At 57.6% G+C, this 12601-nt stretch overlaps 1 long non-coding RNA gene across 1 annotated transcript; it reads left to right on the top strand.

Annotated features, from left to right (window-relative positions):
* Window positions 1-1241: 1241 nt before the first annotated feature.
* Window positions 1242-7671, top strand: LOC311610348. The gene is made up of 3 exons (XR_014792948.1): window positions 1242-1381; window positions 4800-4881; window positions 7649-7671. It is a non-coding gene; the product is annotated as an uncharacterized lncRNA (long non-coding RNA).
* Window positions 7672-12601: the final 4930 nt, after the last annotated feature.

Genomic DNA, 12601 nt, shown 5'->3' on the forward strand with positions numbered 1-12601 from the left:
TGCGATCCAGTGTTTCGGCCATTATCCCTCACAGAGACTCTCAGGTGATGAGTTCAACACCCCAGGTACCGAGAGGCCAGAGACCAGTAGGTACCGACAGATGTGAACAAAACAGGCAGGATGCAGAGCTAACACCGGGTGAGGCGGACTTTCACGTTAAGACATGTGATCCGCGCCCTGACCGGGCGGCTCAGTGGACGGGAGGTGGTTCTGTCCACAGAAGGTTGCCAGCCACTTGGCTGGGCTGCGGGTTTGATCCCCTGTCAGGGCGCATATGGGAGGCAGCGGATCAATGTTTCTCTCTCTCAAGAGTGATGTGAAGAAGAAAAGCAAAAATTATAAAGAAGATCAGTCATAAACCTGTACGTGTGAACAAAGCAAAATGATGGTCAAATTCACAAGGCAAAAGTACTAGGATTGTAAGGAGAGATTTCAAGACACAACTCTCAGAATTAGAGCAAATAAAAAGGAATGATATGGAGGAATCATCAATAAATTTGATTTGATAGGTGGAGATTCTTAAACCTGTGAACATATCTTTTTTCCTCAATTGTTTTTTTTTTTAAGTTTTTATTGACTTTATTGGGGGTGACAATGAAACATACACCCCTCGTTATAAATGCTACAAAAATTAATGACATATCTGACCACGGAAAACCTGAACCAATACAGAAAAGTTCGTATTTGTATCATAATCTGATAAAATAGGTAGTAAATAATAAAGGTGTGACCAACATGACATTAACTGCTTAGACATTAGGAAACACACTCACGTTGAGGAGGACATTGAGAGGAAATGAGATTCTTTGGGGAGAGCAGTGAAGAGTGCTTCATCCCCAGACCTCCAGGATACAGCAAAACTGGATTTGGTGGGGAATTAAATGCCCCCATCATTAACATAGAGAGACAACAATAAAGAGGCCTCCACACTGGGCGTACGCACCGGAAGGGAGCAGGGAGAAGGAATCGATAGCAGAAGTGAACGATGGGAACAAACCTGCGTCGCCCGCACTCTGCTAACAAGCACTGGGCGTGTCTGCCAACACCAGTGACAGGGAAGCACGACTCAGCGTGACTTGCACTTTCCTTGGGGCAGGAAAATGAGCGAGCAGAACAGACAAGACTAGGAATGAGAGAGGAGATTAAGAGCATCTTGCGGAAATTGTATTCAGCGCTGGGACAATAAGCTTGAAGCCGGAAATAAACGGGTGGGGCAGGAGGCTAATTCCACAAGCGGAATGCTGAAGCCTGGGCGAAACCTGGCGGCCCTCCGCAGCTGGTTGACTTTAGGCCACTTGCCCAGCCTCTCTGTGCCTCCTGCCTCCGGCGGCTGTGAGGGTTCTCGAGTCAACACGCGCAGCGTGCACACGGCAGAGACTCGGTAAGGGCTGTCCTTGCTGTTGTTGGTATTTTCATTAAATGGCGTTGGCACAACAGGCTGTCCATCCAAAATGAAGTGATGTAAAATAATTCCTTTACGCACTCAGAGTGACAATAAAAATCTTACAAGAACATCCAGGGAATTAAGTGAACAACCCAGGATCAGAGAGGACTCCTCATCAAACTAGAATAGGGGAGTTTTATTCAGCCTCATAAACCCTCTGTATGGCCAGAGACGCCACGGATGAAGTCCACGCACACGCGGAAGAGGGAGGAAAACCCCAATGACTACTTGCTGTAGCTAGAGCTCTCCCATAAACTCCCACATGGACACACCAACAGGACGGAGGCAGGACCAGGCGCTGCGCCTTCCCAGATAGGAATGCAAAATGCACTCACATTGAGAAAAGCTCTCCAGCCTCGAGGGCCTGGGTGCAGACCCAGGACCCCCAGAGCCTGGATGCAGACCCGGGGACCCCCAGAGCCTGGATGCAGACCCGGGACCCCCAGAGCCTGGATGCAGACCCGGGACCCCCAGAGCCTGGGGTGCAGACCCGGGACCCCCAGAGCCTGGGGTGCAGACCCGGGACCCCCAGAGCCTGGGGTGCAGACCCGGGACCCCCAGAGCCTGGGGGCAGACCCGGGACCCCCAGAGCCTGGGGTGCAGACCCGGGACCCCCAGAGCCTGGGGGCAGACCCGGGACCCCCAGAGCCTGGGGTGCAGACCTGGGACCCCCAGAGTCTATGGAAAGCCATGTGGCAACACCTATGAACCAGAAACTGCCAGTCTCCCAGGACTCTACTCCACAGAAATAAAGTCACCTGGAAGTTCCAGGAAGCTTCGGAGCGGTCTAAAGCGGGAGAGGGGAGACGGCCGCCGTACATGGGGAAATTTGGCCGCGTGCACATAGGCATCATCCATGTTCATGTTAAAGAGCCAGGAGGGCGGGTGGCACTCTGCCTTGGAATGTGCACACCCCACTGGGGAGGACAGAAGGTGCAGAGAGGTGTTTGATAACGCCCTGTTTCCTATTTTTATTTCATCTTATTGGAGAGAGAGAGAGAGAGAGAGAGAGAGAGAGAGAGAGAAAGAGAGAGAGAGAGAGAGAGAGAGAGAGGGAGGAGATTGGTTTGTGCTCCGCGCACGGTGCCCTCACTGGCTGATTCCTGTGTGTGCCTGCAGGGGCGGAGGCACAGCCTTGGCAAAGGCGGAGATGCTGGAACCACCTGAGCTCCTGCCCCAGTTCTGTAAACCACGACACCCCCGATCCTGCACCTTTTAACTATAGTGTTTCAGCAGCAGGGGAAGCGGGAGGGGGCGAGCCGCGTGCAGAGGCTGGGCTGAGACACCCCACACCTGCCTGGGGTTCTGCAGAAACCTAGCGGCTCTGGCGTTCTGGTGTGAACAGGGTGATGGGGGACAGTGCGATGGGGGCGCTCCCTGCCGGCTCTGCCCGCCGGGTGTGGCTCCCGCGGAGGCGGGCGGCTGCTCTGAGCGGCTGGAGGCCTGGGCCTCCGCCAGGGCTGTGCCTAGCTCACCGTGACTTGCATTTTGCTGCCACCCTGCCCTGCCCTCGCCTTCCGTGCCACCCACTGCCCTTTGTCCTGACTCAGGCCTGGCTTCCTGGGCGCCTCCTGGGAGCAGGGTGGGGGTCAGGGTGAGAGCGGGGAGCTCTGCAGCTTGGCCCAGGGTGCCCAGCGGAGGCACACCCGGCCTTCCTCCACTCCTAGCGGGGGGCACAGGTGGCCTCCTGCCCCGCATCCCCTCCGAAGACAGGCTCTGACGGTAGTTGACTGACTGATAAAAAACAGACAGGCCACCCCAAAACCACCAGCGTCTTCCTGCGGCTCACAGCGGGCACTGAGGAGTTGTTGGCAGGCCCTGGCAGGGTAGCTCCGTGGGTTAGAGCAGAGTCACAACACACAGAGGTTGCGTGTGCCAGTCAATGAATGCATAGATGACCGCAAAGCCCCTCTTCCACACCCCCCTCTCTCAATTAATTAAAAAATACATTTTTAAAGAGTTGTTGGCCAGGACCCGTCCTGCCAGCTGCAAGGATGGAAGGGGAGCTGGAGGGGGAACCCGGGTCGGACATGCTGTTCAGCTGTGTGGACCGAGTCCTGCCTGGCCCTCCTCATCGCTCCATCCTCGGCCCTGGCCACCACCGTGACGTTCACAGGCACAGACCCGCCAGCCGGCCTCAGTATGGGTGCCGGGAGGGGGTTCTCACAGGCAGGGAGGCAGGGAGGGAGCCCCGCAGGCGCCGTGTGGAGGGCGAGGAAGGAGGTGCCACCCACCCGCCCAAGGTGGCGGACACAGTGACCCACACCCACACGTTAAAGGAGGGGAACACGCGTGTACAGAGGAGGCGTGCACACGGTCCATTCAGGAAGCTGGCTTAGCTCTTCCCGGGTTGTCTGGGGGGAACTTCACTTTCCAAATCAGATCCCACAACTGGCCGTGGAGACGGGGTCCAACACCCGCTGATGGGGTCCTCCCAGGTCACACAGCTGGGCGCTGTCACTCCTCTTCCCTATGTGCTGCCTCCCTGTGAGTTTTTTTTTTTTTTAATATATTTTATTGAAATTTTACAGAGAGGAAGGGAGAGAGATAGAGAGCTAGAAACGTCGATGAGAGAGAAACATCGACCAGCCGCCTCTTGCACACCCCCTACTGGGGATGTGCCCCCAACCAAGATACATGCCCTTGACCGGAATCGAACCTGGGACCTTTTAGTCCGCAGACCGACGCTCTACCACTGAGCCAAACCGGTTTCGGCTCCCAGTGAGTTTTTAAAATAAACCCGTAGCGTTAGAACTGCGTGAGATTTGCAGAGAAGTTGCGAAGGTAGCTGGACAAGTGAATCACATTTAATGCCCAACCAACCAACCAATGTTGGCGTGTGCTCAGTCACGAAGGCACACGCTGCGTTTGTATTTCTTCACGGTCCACCCAGCGTCCCTCCTCTGCCCGGATCCCTCCGCAGACACCCCACCCCCTCCACGTCTCCATGACCGCCCGGCCGGCTTCCCCCTCTGAGGGCCTTGGCCGTGAGGAGTGCCTGTCAGGTACCTTGGAGAAGACCCCTTGGTTTGGGTTTCTCTGATGTTTTCCTCGTGGTTAGTTGGGGTGTGGGTTTGGAGGAGTAAGACCACAGAGGTGAAGCTCCGTTTCCATCCTGTCAGATCCAGGGAGTGTCCCTGAGGGTGGAGATCTTGACCTCCCGGTGAGCTGCTGCTCCCCAGCTTTCTCCATCGGTTACACCAGCCTGGCCCTGGCCCTCGGGAAGGGCCACCCGCTCACCCCGCATAGCAGGTGAGGGTCGTGCTCCGCCTGCCTCAGGGAGCGTTATCTACAGATAATTCCTCTGCAAGAGAGATTCCAAAAGGATTTTCAATTCATGTTTCTGTTTTCTTAGAGTGAAGATATGGAATCTACACTAATAAAAGAAGAGATGCAAATTGACCATACCTTCATGACAGCCCACCAGCCAATGAGGAGTGAGTATACAAATTAACCCAACAAAGATGGCAGGTTAATTTGCCTACACAGGCTCCGAGTGGCCGGTGGTGGGACAATGCAGCTGTTCCGCCCCGCCCCAGCCGCTCCGGCCTCTGGGCAGCATGGGAAGGCAGAAATGTGGCTCTGGCCTGAGAGAGGCAGTGCCGGCCGCCGGAGAAGGAAGGCCCATTCTGGCACGGATCTTCGTGCGTCGGGCCTCTCGTATAATATAAATGCAGGGTGTCCCCCCAAATGTAAACACACTTTAAACTCATTACTCATTCCAGTGGGTTACATCTGAAAAGAAAGAAACACCAATTGAGCTGTCAGCTATTGGAGTATGTACATATTTTTGGGACACCCTGCATTTACTAGCTTTATTGATATGTAACTCAACACCATATTATTCACCCATTTACTAGTACGTGTAGAGCTTAAAGCTTTTCCGTTTTGTGTGAAGCTGTGACGTTTTGGGCCTCCCTAAGAGAAACCTCCTCCCCATCAGCAGTCACTCCCAACTCCCCCAAGGCCCTTCTTCAGCTCCTGTCTACAAATCTGACCCTCCTGGTGTTTCCTGTGAGTGGAATCGCACCGTGTGAAGTCCTGTGTGACTGGATCTGTTTCATTCTGCATGGTGTTTATAAGACATATCCATGTTGTGGTGTGTACTGGAACTTCATTCCTTTTTAAAAACATTTCATGCTGATAGTGATGCATTATGAGAATGGGAGTTGACAGCTCTCATTTACCCTCCTGCTCTCCTTGTACCCCGCCCAGGCCTTCACCATACTATTATATGTGTATGCATAACCCTTCACCACAGGATTATGCACATACACATTTAAGTTCTTTGGTTAATCTCTTCCCTCCTCTGAGATCTGTCAGTCTGTTGCATGCATCCTTTTAGTTTGTTATATAATTTTGTTCATTACATTCCACATGTAAGTGATATTCTGTGCTACTTGCCTTTCTCCGACTGGCTTATTTACGCTTAGCATGATACTCGCCAGGTCCCTCCATGCTGTGGCAAAGGATAGGTGCCCCTTCTTTTTTACAGCCACACAGTACTCCATGGTGTAAATGTACCACAGCTCTTTACCCACGCTCTACTGATGGGCACATGGGCTGTTTCCAAATTTTACCTATCCTATAAAATAAAAGTGTAATACGCTAAGTGTCTGACCTATCAGTCAACTGTTCCATTAACCACTTGACCAGTAGCTATGACACACACTGACCACCAGGGGGCAGATGCTCAGACCGGTAGGTTAGCTTGCTGCTGGAGTCCAGCTGATCTGGGCTGAGCGAGAGGGCTGGACATACCCTGGAGCCCTCCCATGGTTCCTCCCTGCTGGCCAGCCCCCATCGGCCCCAACCACTGGCCAGGACAAGGGACCCCATCCATGCACGAATTCATGCACCAGTCCTCTACTTGTAAATACGGCTGCTGAGGGGTTCAATACTCTGATTGGTGTTTTGGAGACTGGATTCCCAAAAGTGGGATCAATGGGTCAAATGGCAGTTCCATTTTTTATTTACTCACTCAAAGGAGCATATTTTTTCCATTGGTATTTTTAGAGAGAGCGGAAGGGAGTGGAGAGACACGCACAGAGAAACATCGATGTGAAAGAGGCACATCAATTGGTTGTCTCCCTCATGCTCCTCAGGAATTGAGTCTAAAACTGAGGCATGGACTCAGACAGGAAGCAAACCCCAGACCCTTTCAGTCCATGGGCCAACCCTCTAACCACTGAGCTAACTTGGCTGGGGCCCATTTATTATATATATAATAAGAAAAGGAAAAAAGAGTAAGGAGACAGGAAAAAAATAGAGTAAGAAAAGGAAAGAAAAGAAAGAAATATGAAAGAAAAAAGGAGAAACAAAATAATAGTGCAATAGAAAGAAAGGATAAATAAGTACGATGCAAAAAGCAAAGTGGAGTTTGTGATGGCAGAGTTAGTGGCTCCTGGGAGCGCCCTTGGACCCTGTCCTATGTTGACTGAGGATGACTATTTTCCAGGTCCGTCTGGGCCTCCCGGGAGGTACCGTGGTGCTAGCTACCGTCAGAACCGGTCCACAGCAACGTCAAGCGACCCAGTCTGGCTGCCTCCCAGGGTGGCTGAGCGCAGGAGGGGCCCGGAGGCGGGTCAGCCATCCACCAGGGCACCTGTCTCCCTCCACTCCCTCTGCCTGCGGCCAGCTGCCACACGCAGCCGCTGGAAAGGCTGTTTCTGAGGGGGCTGTGGTGGAATCGGGAGGGTGCGACCTCTGGGTGGTGCACTCAGATTTCCTGGAAGATGCTGTCGGAGCCGCGTGTCCCGGGATATCTCCCCGGCCTGGGCCGCGGAGCCCCTCTGGCTTTCCCTGGGGTCTGCTGGGAGCCAGGAGCGTCCCTCAGCTCTCCTGGGAGGGGAAGCACCAGCCAGGTTCCCAGGACAGTGTGGGGAACGGTCACCCCAAAGCCTGTCCCTGATGCCCCGTAGGCTTGGTGCAGCCCCCTCAGCGAGGGTGCAGTGCGGGTGGGCTGAGCAGCTGCTGCTGCTGGGTGTGTGTGTGTGTGTGTGTGTGTGTGTGTGTGTGTGTGACAGGCCTCCCGCCCAGTCCTCCCATCTCCCCCCGATGCCTCCCACCCGGGTCTCTCCCTGGAGACTGCCGTCCGCACGCTCCCCCCACGGAAGCCTCGGGTGAGTGACTGCAGAGAAGCCTGTGCTCTGGCCTTTATTGCTGTTTTGTTTGGTTTTGAAGTGACTTTATCTCTGTCTGCAGTGTTTAGTCTGCCTGGACCCGAGGAGTCAGATCCAGGTAGTTAGCACCGTCTGTGCAACGAGGCTCAGGACATTCGAGGGCGGCTGGAGGGGCTCCGTCTGAGGAACAGACTGGGCTGCTCTGGGCGGCACCACCTCTTAGGAGCCGGTGGGACTGAGTGACCGCCCTGCACTTTGGTGCCCGTCAAGCGCGGAGTGAGTGCCGGTCCTGCCGCCCGTTACCGGGAGGCCTGGACGGAAGGCGCTCTGAGCCTTCTGCGCCCACTTCCTCCAGGAAAGTGGGCGTGACAACACCTTCCCTGTGGAATCAGCATCAGCAGGCCCATCCTTCACCGAAGCGGCCGTCACCAGCAGCGCCCCCTGCAGGCTCGTCCTTCTCTGGTACCTTCATGTTTGCCACTAAGAACACGTTGTTTGAGCCTCAGGACAGTTTATTATGAGGTTTATGCTGTCCCCTTGCTCCTTGGCCACTGACTGTAAACTGAATTCTGCCCCCCAGGCCAATATAAAACCGCACATTCACATCACGGCCATGAGTCTATCCCGTGTGATTTTAATTATAACATATAACTTTGTAAATATATATTGAATTAAGTTTCTGGGCCCACTTCAATGTGTGTGGGGCGCACCCCTACATCAGCAAACAATTCTCGGACCCCAGCAGGGTGTCCAGGAACTTCCCGGAGGTGGCCTCAAACCGCACAGGCTAAGGGTCCCCGCACCTCGGATGCTCTGGCCTGTGCTTCTGACCCGCCGGCTGCAGAGTGAGGGTCCACTGACGCCCCAAACTGAGAGTGCCCAATGCCAGTCCAGGCTGCTGCCTGCACTCCTGACTGACTGGCTATAAACCCAAGGCCCCAGCCTCTCCTCGGTTCCACTGATTGCTGGGATGGCTCACAGACCTCAGGGAGCGTGTTCCTCTCTGATCACTGTTTATTGTAAAAGGAACAACTCAGGCGCAGCCCATGGAGGAGGTGCTGGGCGGGTGCTGGAGGGCCGAGGGGTTTCCGTGCCCCCCAGGGCGCCTCTCCCACCTCCCTGGCACAACCTGCACTGTCTCTGGGGAGTAAGGAACGTGATTTATGTCAGCAGCTTCTTAAAGGAACAAACACACCGATCAATGGAACTCCTCCCTGTGACTGCTGGCAGCAGCTGCGTAACTCAGTGGCTCCCCGTCGTCGCTGGAGGCCTGGCTGCGGCACCGATCCCGGGGCCACCCCATCCCCGATGCGGGCACAGGGGCTCGGACCCGCTGCGAGCTGGCCCCGTGCGAGGACGGCCGCTCGGTGCTTCCTTCCGCGGCAGCGCCGCCCCGGCCTTGACCACGCCGCTGTGTTTGGGGTCCGGTCCTCACGGCCTTGCCCAGGAATGTGCCTGCGTCAGTGGGCTGCGAGCTGGACCCGTCTGGGGCCGCGGAGTCACTGCCCGAGCTCATGGGGTGCAGCCAGGGGCCGGGCCGCATCCACAGGACGCTGTCTGCCTGTGAGCCCCGGTCAGCCCGCAGCGCAGCCGACCGGCTGCCGTTCCCGCGCAGGAAGCTGCGGTCAGCCGCCCAGGCCGCTCCCCGTTCGAGCGCGGGCTGGGGGCAGGGTGCTGAGCTGTGGGTGTGTGTGTGTGGGGGGGGCGGGGGGAGGGGCAGGCCGGCAGCGCCGCTCTGCACAGCCTCCTCCTCCAGGTGCTCCTGCACTCCAGGAGACCTCCTGAGGCTGGAGTTTGGGGCGCTCCGTGTCCCATCACGTTCCCACAACCCAGCCCCTGGCCCGTCACACGGGTGCTGCGCATGAGTTCCCGGGTTCAAGGTGCGGGTCCGGTTTCTGCAGGCCCCTCGGGACCTTGTGGGGGGCGGCGCTCCGCCCTCACCTCCCAGGACCCTGGAGCCCCAGCCATGTGGACCCCGCACCTCGGGCGCCCGGAGCGCCCGCCCCTCCGGAGACTTCGCTCCCCGGCAGGGGACCGGCGCCCAAGCCTCCCCCACCCCCTCGGGAAAGAGGGAGAAGCCCGCTCACTGCGCGGCTGTCCTCCTTTCTGCTCCTAAAGAGGAAGTGGGTTTCCCTCCAAACCTCCAGTTCGGACCTAAGTGTTCCCTGGAATTGAAGCGAAATGACTTTCAGACTAAGTTTTCATTCATTCATCGCTGGCCGGGAGGCAGGGCGGGCCTGGGGCGGGGAGGGTCTGGGGACAGTGAGGACTGACCTGGGCCGGTGGACACACTGCAGCTGCACAGGGATGTGCCATGGACTGTGCGCCCGAAACCTGTGCCGCTGTTTCCCTGTCACCCAGTGCACGCGATAAACCCGCACAATACCACACACACACACTCACACACACACACACACACACACACTCACACACTCACACACTCACACACACACACACACACACACACACTCTCACACACACTCACACACATACACACACACTCACACACACACTCACACACACACACACACACACTCTCACACACACTCACATACACACACTCACACACTCACACACACACACACACACTCACACACATACACACACACTCACACACACTCGCACACACACACACACGCACTCACACACACACACTCACACTCGCACACACACACTCACACACAAACACACACACTCACACACACTCACACACATATACACACACTCACACACACACACACACTCACTCACACACACACTCACACACACACACACACACTCGCACACACACACTCACACACACACACTCGCGCACACACACTCACACACACACACATATACACAGACACATACACACACATTTCTAGCTTTAGGTGAATTTGTTGAAAATTGTCTTTTTTTAAAAAAAAATCTTAATGATTTCAGAGAAGAAGAGAGATAGACACATCAATTATGAGAGAGAATCATTGATCAGAAACTAGGGATCAAACTTGCAACCCAGGCATGTGCCCTGACCGGGAATTGAACTGTGACCTCCTAGTTCATAGGTCAATGCTCAACCGCTGAGCCACACGGGCTGGGCTGGGCTGAGAACCACCTCGCTCAACGCCTGATCACTCTTAGCCTTGGCTCCGCCTCGCCCAGCCCGTCCGCGGGTGACTGGGCCCTGGCCTGTGTCCCTGGTCATGCGGGCGCTGTGCTGAGCGCTGAGCACATGTGGGTTGAACTAAAGCTGAGACCCTGCCTTCACGGAAATCCCAGTCTGTGGGGGGACGTGGAGCAAAGAAAAATAATCAACAGATAGTCACACAAACAAATATATGACAGGTTCCTGGGAGAGAGGAGGGAATTATTTGGGGGCGGGCGGGCGGTGAGCAGGGGGAAGCGTGGCTGAGGCAGATGGGATGGGAGGTGTTTCAGGGCGAGAACCGCAGGTGCAGAGGCCCTGGTGGGAACGTGCCTGGGCCGTGCAGGAGCGCCAGTGGCCGGAGGGAGTGAGAATGCTGGGAAGTGGCGCAGAATGAGGCCGAAGATGCACCGGAAGTCAGACCCTTCGCCACCTCCAAGACAGGGGGGTCCCCCTCAGAGCACGGGGAGCGGCTGGGGGTGTTCGTGGGGGAGGGAGCCGCTGAGGGGTCCTCCTCGCTCAGAGCCCCGCTGGCTGCCTTGTGGAGAGGCTGCCCTGGGAGGCGGGTGGCCCAGGGGGAGGCGGGTGGCTCAGGGGGAGGCGGGTGGCTCAGGGGGAGGCGGGTGGCCCAGGGGGAGGCGGGTGGCCCAGGGGGAGGCGGGTGGCCCAGGGGGAGGCGGGTGGCCCAGGGGGAGGCGGGTGGCCCAGGGGGAGGCGGGTGGCCCAGGGGGAGGCGGGTGGCTCAGGGGGAGGCGGGTGGCCCAGGGAGAGGCGGGTGGCTCAGGGGGAGGCGGGTGGCCCAGGGGGAGGCGGGTGCTCAGGGGGAGGCGGGTGCTCAGGGGGAGGCGGGTGGCCCAGGGGGAGGCGGGTGCTCAGGGGGAGGCGGGTGCTCAGGGGGAGGCGGGTGGCTCAGGGGGAGGTGGGTGGCCCAGGGGGAGGCGGGTGGCCCAGGGGGAGGCGGGTGCTCAGGGAGGGCAGCGGGCAGCGCTGGCGGTGGCCCCGGGGAAAGGCCCAGGCCTGGGCCAGGAGGATGAGGCTCTGGGGCGGAATATTAGCACTTGTATCGGCCACGCTGAAACGTAACCAAAACAATGAGAGTGCTGATTTTAAAGACTCTGTTCTCCACGAGACAAGCGTGCTGTGAGATGCTGGCTCCGCGTGACCAGGGCGAGAAGCTGCGGCTCCACCCATGTTCACACGAGCGCCCGCGAGCCGCACGCCTCTGCCCACAGCCGCTGTGTTCTCCATCTGCCCCACGTTCGCCGGGGTCGCCTCCGGCTGAGGATGAGGATGAGGGAGGAACTGAGGTGGACACAGTGCTAGGAGCAGGGAGCACGGCAGTGGGGGGTCCATGGGGGAGGGCAGGGGCGAGAGGAGGGGCTCAGGGGCTCATCTCAGCCCCCTTCCACGGGACCACGCTCCCCGGGAGCCAGAGGTGGAAGGACCAGGCCCCTGAGCTGCGGGAGCTGAAGCCGGGCCGAGCGCAGTCACCGTGACTCAGCCCCTCTGGCTCCGGCCTCGTGTCCTGCCTTCCACCCAGCAAGTGCCCGCAGAGCCCGGCGCCTCGCGGGAGCACCCGGCCGGCCACCTCACCGAGCCTACAGGGAGGGCAAGGGTCGCCTCCTGATAACCGGGTGCCACCCCAGAGAGTGGGAGCCGTTGGTGGGAGGGTTCCAGGCTGACACAGGCCTGGTCCACACACCTGCTCCGCTCCGCCTCAGAGGGTGCCCCGTCTCTGCCCACCGCCCAGCCCAGGCGCCCGGGCGCCCGAGCCTGCCAGTGTGGCCTTCTGCTGTTCCGGAATGTTCCCATCTGCCCATCCACCCTGGGGTCCTGTCCTTTCCTGTCCCCACTCCTGGAGGCTGCCGCTATCTGTCCGGACCTCATTAGGAGGGATTCCCTAACAGC

The sequence above is a fragment of the Pipistrellus hanaki genome (genome assembly GCF_964339955.1).
Source record: "Pipistrellus hanaki genome assembly, chromosome: 16".
Classification (NCBI taxonomy): Eukaryota; Metazoa; Chordata; class Mammalia; order Chiroptera; family Vespertilionidae; genus Pipistrellus; species Pipistrellus hanaki.